Genomic DNA, 19066 nt, shown 5'->3' with positions numbered 1-19066 from the left:
GGCTGTGTGTTGGACCTCCGTACATCCAGATTTCACCCATTAATCAGGTGGGGCATTTAGTGAAGAGGAAGTGAAAATGGTACAAAAAAGAAGAGTTGAGCACACGTATTCAAACTGGTAAATACGCTGTACTGAAAATCACGAATAAAGTGATATTGCAAAGTTGAAATTGGGTTTTACAATTATAAGAACAGAAGAAAGGTAAAACTCAATCATACTAAAATGTGACTGGCACACTCCTGAAAACAAATTGAGGGAAATACACTCTAGAGCCAGGCAATATGCACATGAGTGAATATGTGTCTGGATCTCCATCAGCTTCAGGAAAACCTGCTCCCAGTTGGCCCACTCCTCTGCTAGCTACTGCCTTTGACTCCTGTGACTGGGGAAATTAAACAGTTCTGCATATGTATGTGTGTGGTTGTGTGCTTGCTTACACACAAGGGGCACTAAATTGTACGCGGGTGTTTGTGTATGTGTACAGTGTGTTTTTAAAAATTCTGCACAGCAAAGCCTGATATGTTTCCTTCCCGTCTGAGGCACTAAAAGGAAAAGCTGACAGCTCAAAGGGAATACCACAGCCAGGGCATATGATGAGCCTTTATCCTCTCTACTTACTGGAAAATTACTAACAAAAGCAAAATATCTCTTTGTGTCTCCTTACCAAGCTGTGAGATCCAAGAATATCCTGAGTGGAGAGACAGGTATGGAGGTGCTCCAGTTTCATGCCTGTATAGAGCAGGAGGTGAGCTGCACACAGCCAAGGTGATCCCTGCCAGCCATTTTGCCCTGCATTTAGTATTCATTTTCCAGGCGATCAAACCCGCTGCCAGGAGGTGGAGTGTGTGTGTGCTAACGTGCCCACACAAATCGGGAGTGTGTGAAAGTGCGCATGCATTAACAAACACATGGATGTGGGTGTGTGCGGATGTAGGCTTAACACCCTCAAAAACTCATCCATCACCAAAGTGTCCGTGCTTACGTGTGAGAATGTGTGCACGTTAATGAATCTGCAAACACGTGTGCCTCACGCAGCGGGGCTGATTAGGAACACAGGGATAGAGCCAGAACAGGCCAGGGGCCAGCAGACCCAGCTCTCTGTGCACAGCCGGCGGAGTAAACCTGGATGCCACTGCTTCCTGCTGGGAAAGGATAAGAGAGAAAAGGGGGAACACAGGAAGCAATGAAAAGGGAAAGAACAAAGGAAGCAGTAAAGAGGGGTGAAGCGGGGAGAAGGTGGATGAGCGGAAGAAGCTGGTTTGGGGAGAAAAGACAAACCAGAGCAGTAACAGGATGAGTCGGAGAGAGGAGGGGGAAAGGAGTGATAAGAGGGAGAAGAAAGAGAAAGGGGGACGAAGAGGGTTGTGTTCTGGCGGTGGAAAATAAGACGGAGAGGAAAAGAGAAGAAAATGGGATCTGCAACGATAAGGAAGGAACTGAGCAGCAGTGCCCTGGCACAGTGCGGTGGAGGCAGGCAAGATGGCTGCAGGGGACAGAGCACCCGGCCAAATATGGTCATCAGGACCCTGCTCTGTCCTACTTTCTCTAATGGGCTAAACCAGTGCCTGGATGATGAAGGAAGAACCATATATGGTCAGTGTACAGCGGCATTGGCTCCCGTCTCTTTGATGTGTTGTGCTGAAATGAGTGATGCAGGACTCGGGCCTAATATATAAACAAGGCCTAGAGCATGCTAACAAAAAATGTAACTACACACACTCACAATGTCCCTAATTCCCCCTTTTTTTCAGGGTGAGCTAGTTGACATGCTGACCTCATCTAGAAAAGAGCGATGAGGGATGCTTCTGGGCTGCGTGAGGGTGACTGAACAGGTTGCGATCACATTGTACCTGTCCATCTGTGTTTGTGTATGAATGCGTCCCCTTCCCCGACCGCATAAGCGTGCCTGTTTGCTGTACGCATCTGTGTCACCCTCACCCCGGGCTCAACCACACTCTGTGAACTCTCATCAATCTGTGAAGAATGCCCTCAGGTTTTAATTTCAGGCTGCGGTGTAAAAGACCCGAGGTGCGGACCGTGAGCACACCATGTGGCCAGGTCAACAACCTTCAGCTGGAACATCTGTACACATGGCCGGCAATCAAGAATGTACAAATACAGACTGACCAGGGGCAAAGCTGCTAGTGGCCCTCCTTCTGTTGTTGTTTGTGTCCGTTCTAGCTCGTATCCAGCTTTAGGCGTGAAGGCAGTCCTCTCAGTTAAAAGCAGCTATGTTGTAAACACTGTTTTCGCTTTTGGATTATTCCAACATGTAATTGGGTTCTTTTATCCATACTGTTATTTTTCTTGGCAATGTGGTCCATCCCAGAATGAAGGGAAAAACTGACAAGCACTGATCACAAAGGCGCTGCTATGGCCAGCATACACCATGCCAACAGTAAAGCACTGCTACTGATTCATCTCATCTATTTCAGTTGCCCTACGCAGGTCTTGTTGCTATGTGAGTTGCTATGATTGACCAGCAGGTCTCACAACCGTACGCACAGAAAATTCCATTCCTGCCTCAATTAGGCTATTATACCAGGAGCAGCGTCTAAAAGAAAAAGTCAGTGCTCTCCTTCAGTATCAGAAGAAGAAAAAAATCACATTCTTGTACTTTTGGAAACAATCTTAACTCCCACACTGTACTGTAAAGCCGTTTTATGTGGCGGTGCATGCCTTCAAGACGGGGGCTGCAAGGTGAGATGGCTATAAATGTGACAAAGCTTTACACAGCTTCATACATGGACACATAATGGGAGGTGTCACTCTCGCTATCACTGATGCGAGTAAGTCTTAAATGATCCTATCACAGGAGCCTGCAGGCTTAAATAACAACAGCTGACAGACTATAGGCACAGGGGAAGCCAGGAAGGCAGCATATGGATGTACCGAATCGGGACTTCGTTATTACGATTCAGAGGAGCGAACATACATTTCATGTGGAAACTGACACGTACCCCCACAGTGTGTCTGCAAACGTACTGTAAACACTGGCTCACCAAAGAGATGCTGAATACAGTACATTTGTGACTGCCTACACATAAATATACCCATTATCATCAAACTAAAGATGTAGCAACAGAACATTTTCAAATCCTTTCCTTCTGCCCAGAAAATATTTTCAACAAGAAAAACAGCTTTGGGAATTGTTTGAATGCTACTTGCGTTCTTTTCTATCAGCCCATCGTCTGGTGTGCATTTGAAACAGGGGCTGAGGTCCTGTTCCTGACAGCGAACTCACAGTGAGGACTGTTGGCTCGGCGGTATTGGTTAACAATCAGGCAAAATAGTGCTTAACAACTCCACTGTGGCTGCTAAGCCCAGCGTTAAAGTATAGATAGGAATTGAGGCTGGCTCTCCCAATCAATGAGCGCTGCGCAGTAAAGAAACCCCAGAGAAAACTTATTAAAGTATAGACAGGAAGCCAACATTTCTCCCATTGTACTCCAACTTCCTCCCACAGTTTAAAGACACGCATGTTTGGTTATTCTGCGATTTGAAACTGGCCATGTGTGGACGTGAGAGCGTGTAGTTGTTTGTTTCTCTGCGTTAACCCTCTGACAGCCTGTCCAGAGTGTACCCCGCCTCTCGCTCCATATCTGCCGGGATAGGCGGTGTATCCGGGTAATTGTTTAAGAATTAAAAAAAACATGAGGCCAAATAAAAAAATCACGACAGATCAGGAGAAAACAAGGAAACAAAGCAGAAACAAGAAAAAGCGTCCATATTAATCAAGGCTTCAAACTGCTATGTAATAAGATGTGTCAACAGCAACTAAATGTTTTCATCGGTCGGACAGGCTCGCTTATTAAACAGAATATTAAACAGGTCGGCCTAAATGTATGGATAGTTATGTTTTCTCACAGATTGCCTGCTCTGAGAGTTGGTGTGGCTGAGTCCTTCGTTCCTCTCTGCTCTGCTTCACCAACCTCTGGGCTTTGACTCACAGGTGTTTCTATAGTTTGTGATTGGCCTCTAAGATTGACTCACTTTACTTTGGTTTCTATTTTAGCTTCATACTTCATGTACAAGTGCAGTGCTGCATGCATCAGGGACATCTGTTCATGTCGGTTTAGCTGTACTTTTCTGGCTTTTTCCTGCTGTACATACAGTACAACCCCAGCACCTTTAACATGTCATGTGTTGTTCCGATACCATGTTCGCAAAGACTGGACGGAGCCATAGTGACATTGGTTTGTCAAGTCAGGTTTTGAAGCCTGAAGCATTTTGAAGCGTTTTAGCAGTTGTCATCTTGATGTTTTGAAACTAGACATGTTTTTGTTCTTCATTGTTTCTTTATACGCTCCTTTTTGCTGTCTTTTCTTTTTAAATTTATGGACCTGGTTCTGACACATGCCAGAGGTCTCTTCCTATTAAAAGGGGTTTCTTCCTCCTTACCTACTAATATTTAAGGGTGTTTACAATATGGAGTGGAGCAGTGCATGCTCACATGTTAGTGACTTGTCAATCACAAGGTCGGCATTACCTTAAGTATATCCTGGTTTAGCATTTATCTTATTTTACAAGTTTACAAAATGAACATATGGTAAAACTGAGACCACAAACTAATCTTGGAAGCGTCTACTGGGGTCGTAGATCAAAAGAGAAGTCTTGTTTGGTCTGGTTTTGCTAACCAGACCAAATACATATATACATATATACATATATATATATATATATATTAGTCTAAAGTCTGAGGGTTGTGAAATCAGTTCTGAGCAGAGTCATAAGGTTGTTTCATTTGTAAGCGATATAACAACAACCCCCAAGTAAATATGAACACACTGTTGACAAGTAATAAACCAACAACTAGTGCCTGCTGCTAGCTCCGCACCCATTGTCCATGCACATTCGCAGCTCTTTTGTACTATCCTCCTGTGGTAGAGAAGCCGGAGTGGGCAGCTTATTAGAGAGTGTTTTTCCTTTATCATTTGTTATCGTCAAACAGAGATCAGCTCCGAGAGATCACAGTGTTACCACAGCATCCTCTTCATGACAACACAATGCGGAATAACAATGCAGTGCCAGAAAGCAGGGTGAAAATTTCTGGGTGCAGATAAAGAAACATTTTTTTAGGTGCTCTAGCACAACCCAAATAAAATTTTAGTCGGCAGCCCTCTTAAGTGGGTGCATGTCACCTTGCGTTGAATTTAAGAGCCATGGTAAAGAGCGTGTCTCTGGATGGATGCAGCTGGACAGAGTGAAAATGGGATGAAAGATGGCCCGCTGTTCCTGTCAGGTGAGCTGACATACACTCACAGTTTTTGACAGTGTTTTGTTATGAGTTTGCATAACACGGACACTCACTAACAGCCAGTGGGAGAAGCGACAGAGCAGGAAGCATGTGCATGCACGTGGGAGCATGCACATGTCCTCTATTTGTCTGTGCTTGCAGAATATGCCTACTAAAGAGAACATTTGATATGCAGTTGCATACATTTTGTATATATGTGTATTTGTGAAGGTGTGTCCATCTTTGTCAGTGTTCCAAATCCAGCCAGCAGTGTGTTGATGCCTGAGCTGCGTGGATGACACCTCCTGTTGACAGTGGGCTTGGGGCGAGGATGCTAGTCATAACATAACAGCAGGAAGGTGGGAGGACATCACCTCCAAGCACACACACACATACACAGTAACAAACTATGACACAGTGTTAAAGTCATATCAAGGTCCTTATTTAGATTGGCTATCATCTCTGACCTCTCTCTCCATCCTCATTAGTTGAACTAGACAGCCTCTGCAGGCCTGAAGCTGCCACGGGCCCACACACAAGATGTCACATTGCTTCATCAGTGGTACAGTAACTAATGCACACAGCCTGCAGGTTCCATCATGCTCATGGACGTCTTGTTGCGCCATAATTGACTGTTTCATTGGCATTCATCTAGTTCTTTTGATGTCCCTTTTGCTAATCTGGAACTAGCTGCAAATAACTAATCAACATCTAATCGCTGAGAATCAGTTTATCAGCACTTGCTGATGAGCTGGATTGTGCGGGAAGTCTCGGGTTGGGTTTCAAACAGATAACAGCGAGAGGAACACAACACCAGGACTGACTTCTGTTGTCACTGGAGGAAAAGATAGAGGTGCAGTGTGACTGGAGAGGACGGCATTGCATTATGAAGTCTGGCACTACTCTAGCGCTGACACGAGAGGCAGGACTGGGTTCAAATCAGGCCCAGAGTCATATTTTTCCCTCGTCACATTCTAGCTTTAATGTAATACTACCCTCTCCTAAAAAATAAAATAAAATGCCAAAGAGAAGTCTAACACCCACTCTTTTTAAATGTCAGCGTGTCAAGATGTCAAGCGCCCCTCAAGTACGACCTTCAAAATCAAAAAGAAGGTTGAAACGAGCATTATCTGCGGACGTCACGCACCCTTATCTCGGGACCCAATCCGAGCCTTTAATCATTAATGCTAGCACAGATGAATTTCAGAAACTTCTAACTTGGCTGGTCTTCATCTGGAGGGCAAAACCTTTCATTAGCTTTTTCTTTCTTTGAGTCTTTGTTCCTAATTCCTTTTCTTTTTTCTGTTTTTCTTCTTCTCCACCCCCTTTTCTTGCATGTTTCAAGTAAATTCGGTTCAGTTCAAAGGGTCTATACTAGCGTGACCGTCCCTGTGGCGCAGTGCCAGCTCACTGCGAGGGAACGGTATGATGGAACATCAGCAAACCACAGGAATCTCAGCACTGCTACATAAACACGCTCATCAGGTGTAGAGCAAAGAGAGAAATCGGATGTGCATGTCATGTTTATGTGTGCATTCTAAGGTTTATGCATTCAATCCTTTATCATATGTCATAATCCAAGCTAGCATATATTTAGCAGATGCAATAATTAAGCGTGCACAAAAGGGTAAATGAGAGAACACGCTCACCCACGCACGTCTAGCTCGCTTTGACTGACGGATGCATTGTGTGCGCCATACAGTAGTCATGTCTGCAAGGACGACACATTCACTGCAAGCCAAGCAGCTACTGCTAAAGCAAGAGAAAAAATGTATTGATTGGCTGAACGCATTAATTCACTGTAGAAAACTAGGGGGGGATTAGCATCTTTAACATCATAAAAAGGTGTAAGATGGCAGTTTAAACCCTGTAGTCGGATTAATGCTGCCTGTCACCAAGGGCAAAAATCGCACATTTGAATAGAATTTAGCAGCTTGAGAGTCCTGCTGTAATATTTCATTAATTTAATAATTTGTAAGCACAATTAATGCGTAATTATACTTACAAATTTAAGTGACCAAACTTGGGAAGAGGCGGCTCCTAAATAGAAGATAAAGGTGTGCTGAGTCTGGCATCAGCATGCGCGGCGGTGGCACGAGTGTGAACACAGCTAAGATGCACTGTGATCCAATTACTAATCACATCTGAAGGTGATCTGGGATGCCTACTCAACTGATGTGGATCCAGGTGGTGAAAAACAAAAGCGCATTTGGTGTTCAGCACCTGGTCAGCTATTACTCTTTAAAAAAAAGAAAAAAAAGCCTGCTGGCTTCTTGTAAAGCCCAAGTCTAATTCTCCAAAGATTTCCCAGAGTTAATGTGCGAAAACAGCTAAATTTAGAGGTGTCCACTTATAATCAGATCACACAAGAAGCATGTTAATACGAGCCATGAGAGGTCCTGATGTTTGGGTTTTAGCTTCAGTAAATAAGTACAACTTCCCAGTGACATTTTCATTAATCCATCTTTCTGAATAAGTGAACCACGGTCTTTGTGTTTTCTGTGCATATGCTCAGATAAATGTTACAGCGCTATTAGGATTTGAACTTTCCATGATAAAGTCTTATGATTTACTTGACACAAACAGAAAGCCACACAACACTTTTTCTGCTTTATAAATCCATCATCCTAGCATGTTCCGTCATCACGTTTCCATATCTTCATCTTTGCCTCTTTTTATGCCTCTACGATGCCATTGTTACAATCGTGCATTGACAAGCCCATTAGCACACCGCTCAACCAGCCGCAATCTGTCAAGCTGCTAACCTTTAAAGGAACAGTGTGATGTTTGGCTCTGTACCCACATTATGTTGCCCAGGAACCAGTATGCAGCAGCCATTTCTGCACTGGCCTCACAGTCAGTTGCAGGTTGATGTAAGGCCGCTTGATCTCGACATGTATTTTGATTCTTTCTTTTTTCATGCTTTCTACTGTGACTCTATGTTGGAAAGTATGGCATCTTTTGTGAAGCGTCAGTACATAATGGGCACATACCATCCTCATAATGGCCTAATGAGCACAACCAAGGGTGAGTGCAACAACACACTCTCTCACGTACACACACTGCTGTCAAACAAGCCATGAAACACGTGTGCGCACAGACACCCAGGTGGTCCCATAACCTCGATGTGTCTCAAGCCAACTTACCTATTAGAAAACCAATCATGTTGTGCACCTGTGTCTCTCACTGATAAAAAAAATTGGAGTAATGCTGAAAATCTGACTTGTTTTCCTACAATATGCTTATTTCATGTCCTACTGGTGTTCCATATCGCGCAGAAGGATCATGAATGCAGCTGAGAAATTGCACTGCATTTGGCTGATTGTTTAAATATTGGAATAAATGGTTTGTGTCATGCAGGTGCAATTTTGTCTGTTTGTGTGTGTGAGGAGAGAATAAGACCTAACGGGGAAATAGGGAATGCACCGTTTATGTGCTTACAGAGTATAAATACTGATAAATATAAATACTGATTCAGGATGACTTTAAAGTCATAACCGATAACAGCAGAAAGGAGAAGGTCAAAGTGGTCAGAGTGGTCTCTGTTAATACATTTTTATAGCAAAAGAGAGGCGAGGTGAAGTGTCGGTATATGACTGACTTAAACTTCTATTATGACAAACAAAGCGGTCAATGCAATAATATACGGGGTAATACAGTCTAACATAGTGCTACACCAGCTGCAGACAAACAAACACACACTTTGTTTAAAGAGCACAGTCATTATTTTAAGGGGTTACGGCTCTGTCTCAGGACCTCCCTCCCCTTCTGTGTGCAAACACACAACAACTACAAATAACACTTACTAAGACCTCCGTCACGCAGGCCTAGAGACAGATCCTTTTGTCATCGTAGGCCTTTAGTTTGCACAGAAGATGTCTGCATACACTTCTTGCCGAGTAGCAGTGAAACCTAAAAAACGACAGCTTGTTGGCCTTGAAAGGAAACGTTGTGCTTTATCTGCAACCAATACGATTCAAAAAGTTCAGTTCTTACTTTGAAAGCGAAAGGTCTTCTTTTTTCTGGTTTACATCACATTTTCTACAGAGCCAGTACTGCTCAGCAAGCAGCTGGCGAGTGGTTGCAGATAAGTCGGTGTCTTCCATGGAAACTAAATGGCAACTATGGCAACCTGTGAGTGACAAAAGCAAACACGGGGAGGTTTTTAGAGTAACAGTGTATAGATATTTATGACAAATATCACCTAGAGACTGCCAGCAACTTCTAGGAGCCTCTTGTCAACTGGTCAGGGAATATTTTTCCCTAGCAACAGGTGGTTGCCAGGATGTCGCCAACTGGTCTCTAGGCCTGTGTGACTGGGTTCACATGCAGACAAAGCATGAAAAAGTAGGAGTCTGACTGAAAGTAGGTTGCAAAGCAGCTTACAAAAGCAGCAGCATGGTTCTTATTTGCAAACTCATAGACAAATGTCAGCTGAGTCATATATAGTTGATAACAGTAGTTGAGGCTTAGGCAGATAATTTAGCTATGCAGAGATGTGCAGATTTGATGTGTAGCAATAATCATCCATCCAGTAATTTTCCAAGCTGCTTATCTAAAAAGGGTCAAGGAGGGACTGAAGCCCATCCTCACTGGGCCAGAAGGAAATCAGACAAGTTCCCGGTCCATCAGACAGAGCGAGAAAGACAACCATCCACACCTACAGTCAATTAACCTCGCATCTGTGTTACTGTCACATGCACAAGCAGGAAGAACATGCAAACTCACCACAGAAAGTCAACCAGCCAGTCGGTGGCTTTAAACCACCGGGCTTATACTAAACACCCCCACCCCAAAGAGGAAGCCACTGAACAGAAAGTAATTTGTATAAAAATCTAACACCTCTTTCGGAGCATTATAATTCCACATTAAATAACAAAAACTTTTATATTAGAAATTCTAATAAGCATTCAAATGTGGGCAGAATAAAAACTGCAGTGATTTGTTTCAATTTGGAAATTTAGTGAATGGGTGCGACGGGGGTACACTTTGTTCAGCAGAAATCGTTCCAAAAAAAAAAAAAAAAAAAAAAAAAAAAAGCTGTTACAGTAGCATTAGCACGTCACTCAAGTGAACCAGTCACACAACGCATGGGTTCAAGCAAATTACATGGCAGCGCCACACATACAAACGTATTCTCATTAAAATAGTTTGTGCAGCTGAAATATAAAAAAAAAATCTATTTGTACTGATATATGATATGATGCAATATGTGAGCAACTCCGCCTTTTCTTTGTGAACTGCATTGTGGGAATAGTGATTCATCAAGAGCACAAACACCAAGTGTACAGTCTGCATTTGGATTACTTTGAGTATTCTTCATTCTCCAAGTCTTTGAAACGACGCGTTATATGGAAATTCGACACAGCTTTATGCACATAAATCCTTCTTAAAGTCCGTCAGCATCCAAATACGTGACATGTAATTAATATTTCCCATGTCCTCGGTGACACCGTGATAGCTGACTGCAGCCCTGTAATTATCCCAGGCTGTAAATATTGTACAGTTTCATATTGAGCCACAAATCACAGTGAGTTAATGCATCCGCTACTAAATACTGCTGATAGGCGCTGACACACTGACGCCTCCGTCTGCAGCCAGGCCCCTTTCCTCACCTTTCACCTGTCTCTCAACATGCCATCATCACCCCACCCACACACATAAAGCGCCACAAACCACCTAATGCCCCATCCACCATAATCACTTTCACACCAAACAGCTACAGAGAGAGAGGGAGACAGTGGAAGAGTGATTAGCTTGACATCTCAAAAAAAAAAAAAAAGAAAAGAAAGAAAGAAGAGCGTGATGGAAGAGGGGGCGGGAGAGCGTAAGAGAAAATGAAGAACAGGTAAGAGGCAGGGAATGAGAACAAAGCTAATAAGATGCTGAGATACAGACAGTCGCAAAACAGAAGCATAGAAATGAGAGAGAGAAAAGAGATGGGCAGTCTGTGCTAAAATAGAGATGGGACGCAGAGACGTGGCGGAGGCAGACAATGGAAATCAACAGTGCTTCAATTTTATTTAAAAGAGAGGGGCACAAGACGGAGAGGCATTCCTTCACGGCCACAGAGAAACGAGCGATAGATAGCACATGCCTAGAGGTTATCACTATATTTATACTCTTCTATGCCATTATTTATTTATTTCTCTCCCCCTGCTCTCTTGCTCCCTTTGACAGGCCTGATTTTTAATAACACGCAGATCTTTGTTCTTCGTGATTAAGAGATGGAGATTGGGATGATAGTGCCGCAGGGGCCACTGAGGCCCACACTCCTACTCGGCAGAGGACAAATCCCACCTCCGATTCTTCCTTCAAACAACCTCTTTGTCCTCTTCCTCATCCTTCCCGCTGCCCTCTTCATCCGAGCATCAGCTATCCCCTCAGCCTTGCGTACTCCTCATCCTTCTGCCTCCCCCTTACGCCGTAGCTCCCCCTCTTCTTCTCATCAACTACTCTGTTTATTCAGTCTGTGGGAATAAATCATGACCCGAAGCTCACTGTGGAGTAGAAGTGCTGGGAAATACTGCTGAAATCAATGTCACGATTCCAGTAAGAATATTTCCAAGATATCGATAAAGGTTACGATACGAATTGTGATTTTGTTTCTTATAGTGAATAATAAAATCCTCTGCACACAAACAAAACCCTTCTCAGGGAAGATTGGGTTACATTTAGTATTTCTTTTAAGTTAGAGCCTCATTCACGGATAAAAGACGTTAACTGACCACAACAAGGGACAAACGAACACTGAGTCCAGTTAGTAAGACGAGCCCATTTCTTTATTCTAGCCTAATCGCTGTTTGGAAACAGAAACAAAAGAAACACATGCTTGGTTTTATCATGTACTGTTTAAATCTCCACTTTAACAAGAAAACAGACTTTGAGGATGAAGACTAACCAGTGAGTTTGGCAAGCGTAATGCTATCTTGGGTATTATGGTTGGCTGAGGTTGCTGGAGTGCACACTTTCCAAAATCAAATTTTAAAAAAAAGAAAGAAAAAAGACAAAGAAAAGCAGAACCGCACTCCTGCTAATGTTACTTTAAACCTCAATACTGTCGCATAGTAAGTATTGTGGCGCGTTACACAATAGATGTAATGTAACACAGTCCTTGGCCTTGGAAATAATACTGTTTTAGCTGTGGGAAGGTAGTGCATTGTGCAAAACAACCCTGTTTTCAGTGAGTGTACAATGCTTGTGCTCGACTGACATACTTATAAGGCACCAGATCATTGCTCAGGAGAAGATGTCACTTTTGTCAAGAAAGAAAGAAGAAGAAAAATGTGGATAAATGATTTAGGAATGAAAGTCTTCCTCCTCCCTCTGCTCTACTCGTCTAACTCATGCTGCTGGTAACAACCCAATCCTCCAGCCTCTCTGGCATATTAACATGACAGCCGTCAGCACCTCTGTGCAGCATGGCCTTTGCACTGTGAGTCTGTAAAGATGAGTAGACGGGTGTGTATCTGTCAAGATGTGTCACGGCATGTGTGGTTCAGCCAAGTGTGCGGAAGATGCGAGTGCAAGCATACAGTATATGCATCAATACGTTTCATATGCGCTTGTGCGCGAGGCGTCTTTTCTCTGTGCCGGTTGTTAATTTGGGTTTTTTTTACTTGCAGAAGTTCAGATTTCAGATTTCAGTGACAGCTCAACTCAATCTTAAGTTACAGCTATTTACCACCATGCAATGTTCAGTCTCATAGATACAGCTAAAAATAAGCTAGTGTAATAAGTACATTTCTCTGTTTTTGAATGGGAGCAGTCAAAAATAATTGGAACATTATTTCTGACAGTTTACAACTTCATATTTAAATGTAATATTTCACAAAAATCAAAATCCAGCTCCTTCACTAGCTTCAGTGCTATTCACACGGGGCTAGTATTACCTAAGCAGCTAAGGTAATTTCTAACAGCAAAGATCATCTGTGAGTTTAATCCCATGTAAATCTGCAGTGTCCATTATTTGTAAAGTAGGAATTAGCCTTTAATACTTCTCAATATCTCAAAGCTCCCTTTAATTTTAATCTCAAGCAAATCAGCCTCTTAGTGATTTGGCCTGTTGTTGTTGTCTTGTTGTTGTTTTTTCTTCTGTCCCACTCCTGCTCAGGAAATATGAAGACTATATTTGCAATTACAAATGAAACTTTGGACAGCAGCGGCTCATGTTGCTACACAGCATGGAGACCCATTTACACAAAGAGCTAGATCAAATGTGTCAAAGGATAATGAGGTACATGCTTTAAAGAACAGTTTGCTGTCTTTCAACAGGCTCTGCAGTTTTTATGTGACAGTCTATTAACAGTAGGTGGAAAAAAGGCTCAGAACTAGTGATTACACACGTTCTAATCCTATCTGAGGATAATGTCAGTAAACACAGACATTGTTTATCCCTGCAAATGTGGTTCCCTGGTGTAGTCCTGTGCAGATACAATTTTAGACATGGACATTTTAAAACACGCATTTGACGGCCACTTTATTATGTACACCTGTTCAACTGCTCATTACTGCACCTATCTTTAACCAAGCAATCACATGGCAGTAACTCAGTGTATTTAGGCATTAACACATGGTCAATATGAGCTGCCGAATGGGGAAGGAAGGTGATTTAAGACACTGAATGTGGCATTGTTGCTGTTGACACCAGACAGGCCACTCCTGTCAGCCACAGATAGGAAGTTGAAGCTACAACTCACCAAAACTGGACAACAGAATATTGGGAAAAAAAGTCTGGTTTGATGAGCCTCGGTGTCTGCTGTAACATTCAGATTGTAGGGTCAGAATTTGGAGTAAACAACGCATGGAAAGCATGGATTCATCCTGCCTTATATCAACAGTTCAGTCTGCTGCTGGTGCTGGTGGTGGTTTTATGATGTGGAGGATATTTCTGTTGCACATTTTGGGGCCAAATGAGCATCATCTAAAAGCTTCACCCTACCAGAATACTGCTATTGACCATGTGCGTCTCTTTATGACCATAATGTACTCATCTGATTCATAGTACTCAAATCGCTTCCACAGTCAACTTTTCTCAGTCCAACAGAGCAACTATGGGATTTGTTGGGATTGGGAGATGTGCGTCATGGGTGTGCATCCATCACATCTGCAGCAGCTGTATGATGAAGGCACAAGGTGGTTCAACCCAGTACTATCAACATGTACCCAGTAAAGTGGCCAGTGAGTGGATCTATATGCTAGACACCACCATCAAAAAGCAGGGAAAAAATGTATTTCATACTTATGTAAATTGCTGCACATTTTATTTTACTGACTGTGTTTCTTATTCGCTGAGACCTTCATTAACGGTCTCAGCCGTGCACTCTGACAAGCACCGCCACAGTAACCAAAACCAGACAGGCCTCCGTCTGATGCCGGCTTTTATGGGCGCAATAAAACCTGAACAATGCAGCACTGCCTGCAGTTAGCCGCTATAACTAAATGTGTGTCTGCATGGATGTGCCCATTTTCTGTCAACTAGGATATAGTTTGTCTGTCTGTGGCACCTACATCTGTGCATCACGGCACATATAATGCACTGCTCCACTCACTGGTTGTGAATGTGTTTTTACCATCATGCACCCTACTTCTGTCTATCTCGGTTTCTATTTGGGGGCATTTTGTACTGTGTCACTGTGACGTGTTTTTCTCTTTGCTCCCCAAGCCTGTAATTCATGTGTGGCCACACACACACAAAGGATTGAGGATGTGCTGACACAAGGATATTCTTTCTTCTGCATGAGCCTTCTCCTCTAAGCTTCAGGTCAGGACAGAGAACACGCGATGCACGCACCAATAGCAACTTGAAGAATAGATCTCAATACGTGTAATCGATAAATTTGCACACATATGCTGTAACACGTGCCGTTTCTGTTTGTCATTACACCTCAGTTCCTCTGGAAGCACCCACCCCCCACCCTCAGTGCTTGGTAATAACCGACTTTCCCTCCCTGGTTGCCTCCTGGAACAAAGGTGAAGGGCACAGAAAACAGCAGACGAGGGAGGGAAAGAGGCTCTAATGGTGATGTTTTTCAATTGGCTTGATTTATGGCTGGCTGTTACCATTTATTTATTTATTTATTTATTTATTGCCATTTACTCCCAACAGGCTGAAGGAACCAGACTGGACAATCAAAGCTGGAGGATGGAGGACGGCTGCAGCGAGTAAAAGGTGAACACTAGACCCATGAGAAATGCGCCGCAGGAAGGCAGAAGGATGTAACCAGGCTCTCAGAATGAAGACAAGGGGAGCAGAGAAAGAAGGAATACAAGAGTGAGTGGGAGAAAGATAAAGAGAGAGCAGAGGGGGCTTAATGAATGTAAAGGCTATAACAATGAGGTGAGGTAAATTGTCCATTAACTCAAGAGTTTCTCATGCGTGTGTGTTGCTTCACCATAACATTCCAATTTAGCAGGTTACACACCGATGCTTCCTGGCCAGAGACATGCAAAGTGTCTTTAGGATACCAAGTTAGCCTGAAGAGAGACAGAGGAGAGTGATTGAGGAAGACAGATAAGGGGCAAAGGAGAGTAGTGACCAAAAAAGACAAAGGGAGGAGAGTAAAAACAGAAGGAGCAACATGGTGGAAATGTAGTGGTGAAGGAGAGATAAAGGAGTTTGGGGGGGGGGCAGGAAAGCGAGAGAGGAAATATTGAAAGCTGAGGAGGAGAGCAATGGGGGAGAGGCTAGATAATTCAGCTGGAGAGGAGGAAATTCACAGGGGGAGGGAGATAGCATCAGTTCTTCAGATACAGAGGGAGATAGCCACTACAGAGGGACAGGATCGAGATTTCAATACACACCCGAAAGGAACACAGAGCGCCGCATTATCACACAGCAAGAAACACAATTATTACCTTCGACAGCCCCTGAGAGAGTGGAACAAAAAAAACAAAGAGCGAGCCGGGGCAGCTGTAATGCTTTATAAATGACACAACAATTTGGCGGCAGAAGGCTGAACTGGATGGGAGGTTAATTCGTTTTAATTGGTCTGTGCAATCACAGGATGCAACGAGGAAGATAATGACGGGAAAGGAGAAAAATGACTTCTTCCACTCGCGTCACCGAACTGGCTAAATCGAGTCTGTCACATCAATGTCACTGAAGTGATTCCACAATGGATATCAAATGTCAGATATGAATTAATTTTTAATGACTTGAACGAGCGCCCAAGCAATAGACGAAGCGTCTCGTCCAACGGAATATTTTGTCTGACGCTTGCGATAGCGGGCATCTCAAAAGTATTTTCATACTATAAACCAAACGTGAAGGGACACCTGTCATTAGCACTTACAGTGAGTTAATTTGGGGTCTAACTAGCTCACAGTGTTGTGCCAGGAACGGCCATATGCCTTACTATAGCACCTCAGCCTTGGAATAAGGCTCCCCGGTCGTTAGCTGCAGAGGCTCGAGCAGTTCTGACAGACACCAAATCAGGAAATGATCACAGTTCAAATGTCATTCATCGGTTTAGGCCTAAATGCCAATGGATCTATGTTTCTGTATTGTTTATATGCGCATGCAGGCTTGGTGTAAATCTTTATGTGTGTTAGGATGTTGCCAGTTTGTGTAAAGGAAGACAGACAAACACACGCTGCATAAAACGGATTAGCTCACTATTATGGAGGAGCTGTCAGATGCTTATAAGACCAAAACACATTTCCCCTCCCGTCTCCCTTTAACCAATGTTGCTTAATCTCCACCCCGATCCGCCTCAGAAAGACTTAAGGGCTGTTACTGATTCCTCTAATGCTTTCAGATGAACTCTATGCTTTGACATGTATTCAGCAGGCTAGAAGAAGAAGAAAAAAAAGCAGCTTAAAGAGCACAGCCTGAAACAGTGATGGAAAAGGCAGTGCATTTCACCCTCAGTGATATGGGGGAGGGCCGGTTATGCACAGGGTTATTCATAACCTGCAGCCTGCCATACTGCAGGCTATCAAACTCTGGTGAGTGTATTAGCAGTTCACCAGGCAGGGTTTCTAATCACACCACCGCTGCACTGAGCTGCACGGGCTTATAAGGTGCTGGTTCATATTTTCAGCCTTGGGGAAGCACCGGGTTAATATTCCAAGTGCCTATAGATGAGTAATGATTTGGAATGGAAGTGCTGGGAGAGTTATGTAATTTGCGCTAACGTTATCAGGAGTAATAGACGTTATCATCAGTTTGTTTCCAGCTACTGAAAAAAAGTGAAAGTTATCCCTGCAAAAAGGCGTTACAGCACAAAAAACCTCTCAAAATTATTATAATTTTGTTATAAATGCGCAGGCAAAACAGTATCATTGGGTAGTTGACAATATAATTGGTGGGTAATCTTGAAATCCTGAGCAAAGAACAGATAATACAGCAGATTATCTACATCTTCTTTTTAATTAGTGTCTGCATTTTTTCTCGGCAGTGCATGCACGGTTAGAAGAACACGAGGGTTAAAGTGATAAATACTACCGCATGAACTTGCGGGGCTTTTCGATGCAGTAAGTGATCATGGCAACAGTTCTTTTTATCAACACGGCCTCTTGGTCTCTAATGAGCTTCACACCTTCAGCCTCGCTTTTGCTCGACAGCAAACATCGCTCATGATTATTCATGCTATGCCAATATGGGCCACTTCAAAAGACTGTCCGGTTGGCACTTTCAAAAGAGCTGCTCTCTTCCTCTTCGCTCTCTCTTCCTGACTTACAGTAGCTCTCCGTTGGCCCGGCCCGCCGCACCTGTCTCCGAGCCGTGCGCGCACGCTCACACCGAAAGCGCCCACGCGCGCAAGCACTTGCACCACGAGCATACTCCCAGATTTTGGCTCGCGATCAGAGCAAAACAAAACATGGCTGTTCTTGGCTCGCCTGTTTGTTTGATTCCCATCTTTCTTTTTGTCGATTGTTCTCGCTCGACACACCTCCCTCTTTTTCATTCCACTTCATTCTTACTGTAACCGCCTCCCCTGTCCATCCTCAATCTTCTCTCCGCCGTACCCGTGAGAAAGCAGTGGCCCGAGCTGGAGGAGGAGGTCAAAGGAGGCAGAGGAGAGGACAGGCAGAGAGTGAAGAGACCCCCAACTCTCCCACCCACACCCCACTCGAACCCCCTTTGTGACGGCTAATCGATGTGTTTGGGTTTCCTTCTTGGCTTTGTCCCAAATGGCTTGAAAGGTGAACCCCAATAGAGCTTCTGCTTTAACTCCATGAGGGCATGGAGAAAAGCAGCAGACCTAAGCCTGGCAGATTAGTTAGCCACCAGAGGGCTTTACACCTTTTTGCTGAGCTATCACTTCCTATCGCCTCTCCCCCACAACTCCTTCCCTCCTCTCCAACAATCCCATCACTGAATAAGCCTCGGAGCGCATGGTTATACACACACACTTCCCTATATTAACATATTTTTGAATTTGGGGTTTCCTTTTAGCATAGATTATTGTACACCAGTGTTTTGATATCAAAGCCACTGAGGAAGAGTAAATCAGGTTGCTATTGTAATGGCGTGGTCCTCCTTAAAAAGAGCCCCTGTTTCCTCTGTTTTCAAGGCAATACACTAAGTGAGACGGATACACAGAGGCAGCAAAGATGATGGCCTACAGGTATGCATTTAGATGAATTTTACACACACACACACACACACACACACACACACACACACACACACACACACACACACACACTACTACATTGATCTCTGCAGCAGCATTGCCCGACAGGCCTGATTGCCAAATGAAAACAAAGGCTGCATGTACAGTCCTGACACACACCATCAGTCACACATAGCCTGCAGTCACAACGATTACCTGCTGTATGTAAATCCAATGAGCAATAAGGCAGGTTATCCCCCTTATGAGA

General features: G+C 43.6%; 1 protein-coding gene across 5 annotated transcripts in view; it reads right to left on the bottom strand.

Moving 5' to 3' along the window:
* grik5 (glutamate receptor, ionotropic, kainate 5) overlaps nt 1-19066 on the bottom strand; it is a 98595-nt gene that overhangs the window by 64996 nt on the left and 14533 nt on the right. Inside the window, exons 1-2 of one of the 5 annotated variants that reach the window (XM_087848277.1) lie at nt 9233-9259; nt 9043-9148 (exon numbers count right to left, since the gene is read on the bottom strand). The exons of the other annotated variants lie outside the window; for them this stretch is intronic. The gene's annotated coding sequence lies outside the window, so the exon portion shown is untranslated. Of the gene's footprint in view, nt 1-9042; nt 9149-9232; nt 9260-19066 lie in introns of those variants that run through there. 5 annotated transcript variants of the gene reach the window in all.

This window comes from Neolamprologus brichardi, chromosome 11 (genome assembly GCF_056152115.1).
Source record: "Neolamprologus brichardi isolate AB-2024 chromosome 11, ASM5615211v1, whole genome shotgun sequence".
Taxonomy (NCBI): domain Eukaryota; kingdom Metazoa; phylum Chordata; class Actinopteri; order Cichliformes; family Cichlidae; genus Neolamprologus; species Neolamprologus brichardi.
The sequence above is the reverse complement of the archived record's forward strand: the minus strand, read 5'-3'. Positions and strand labels throughout refer to the sequence as shown.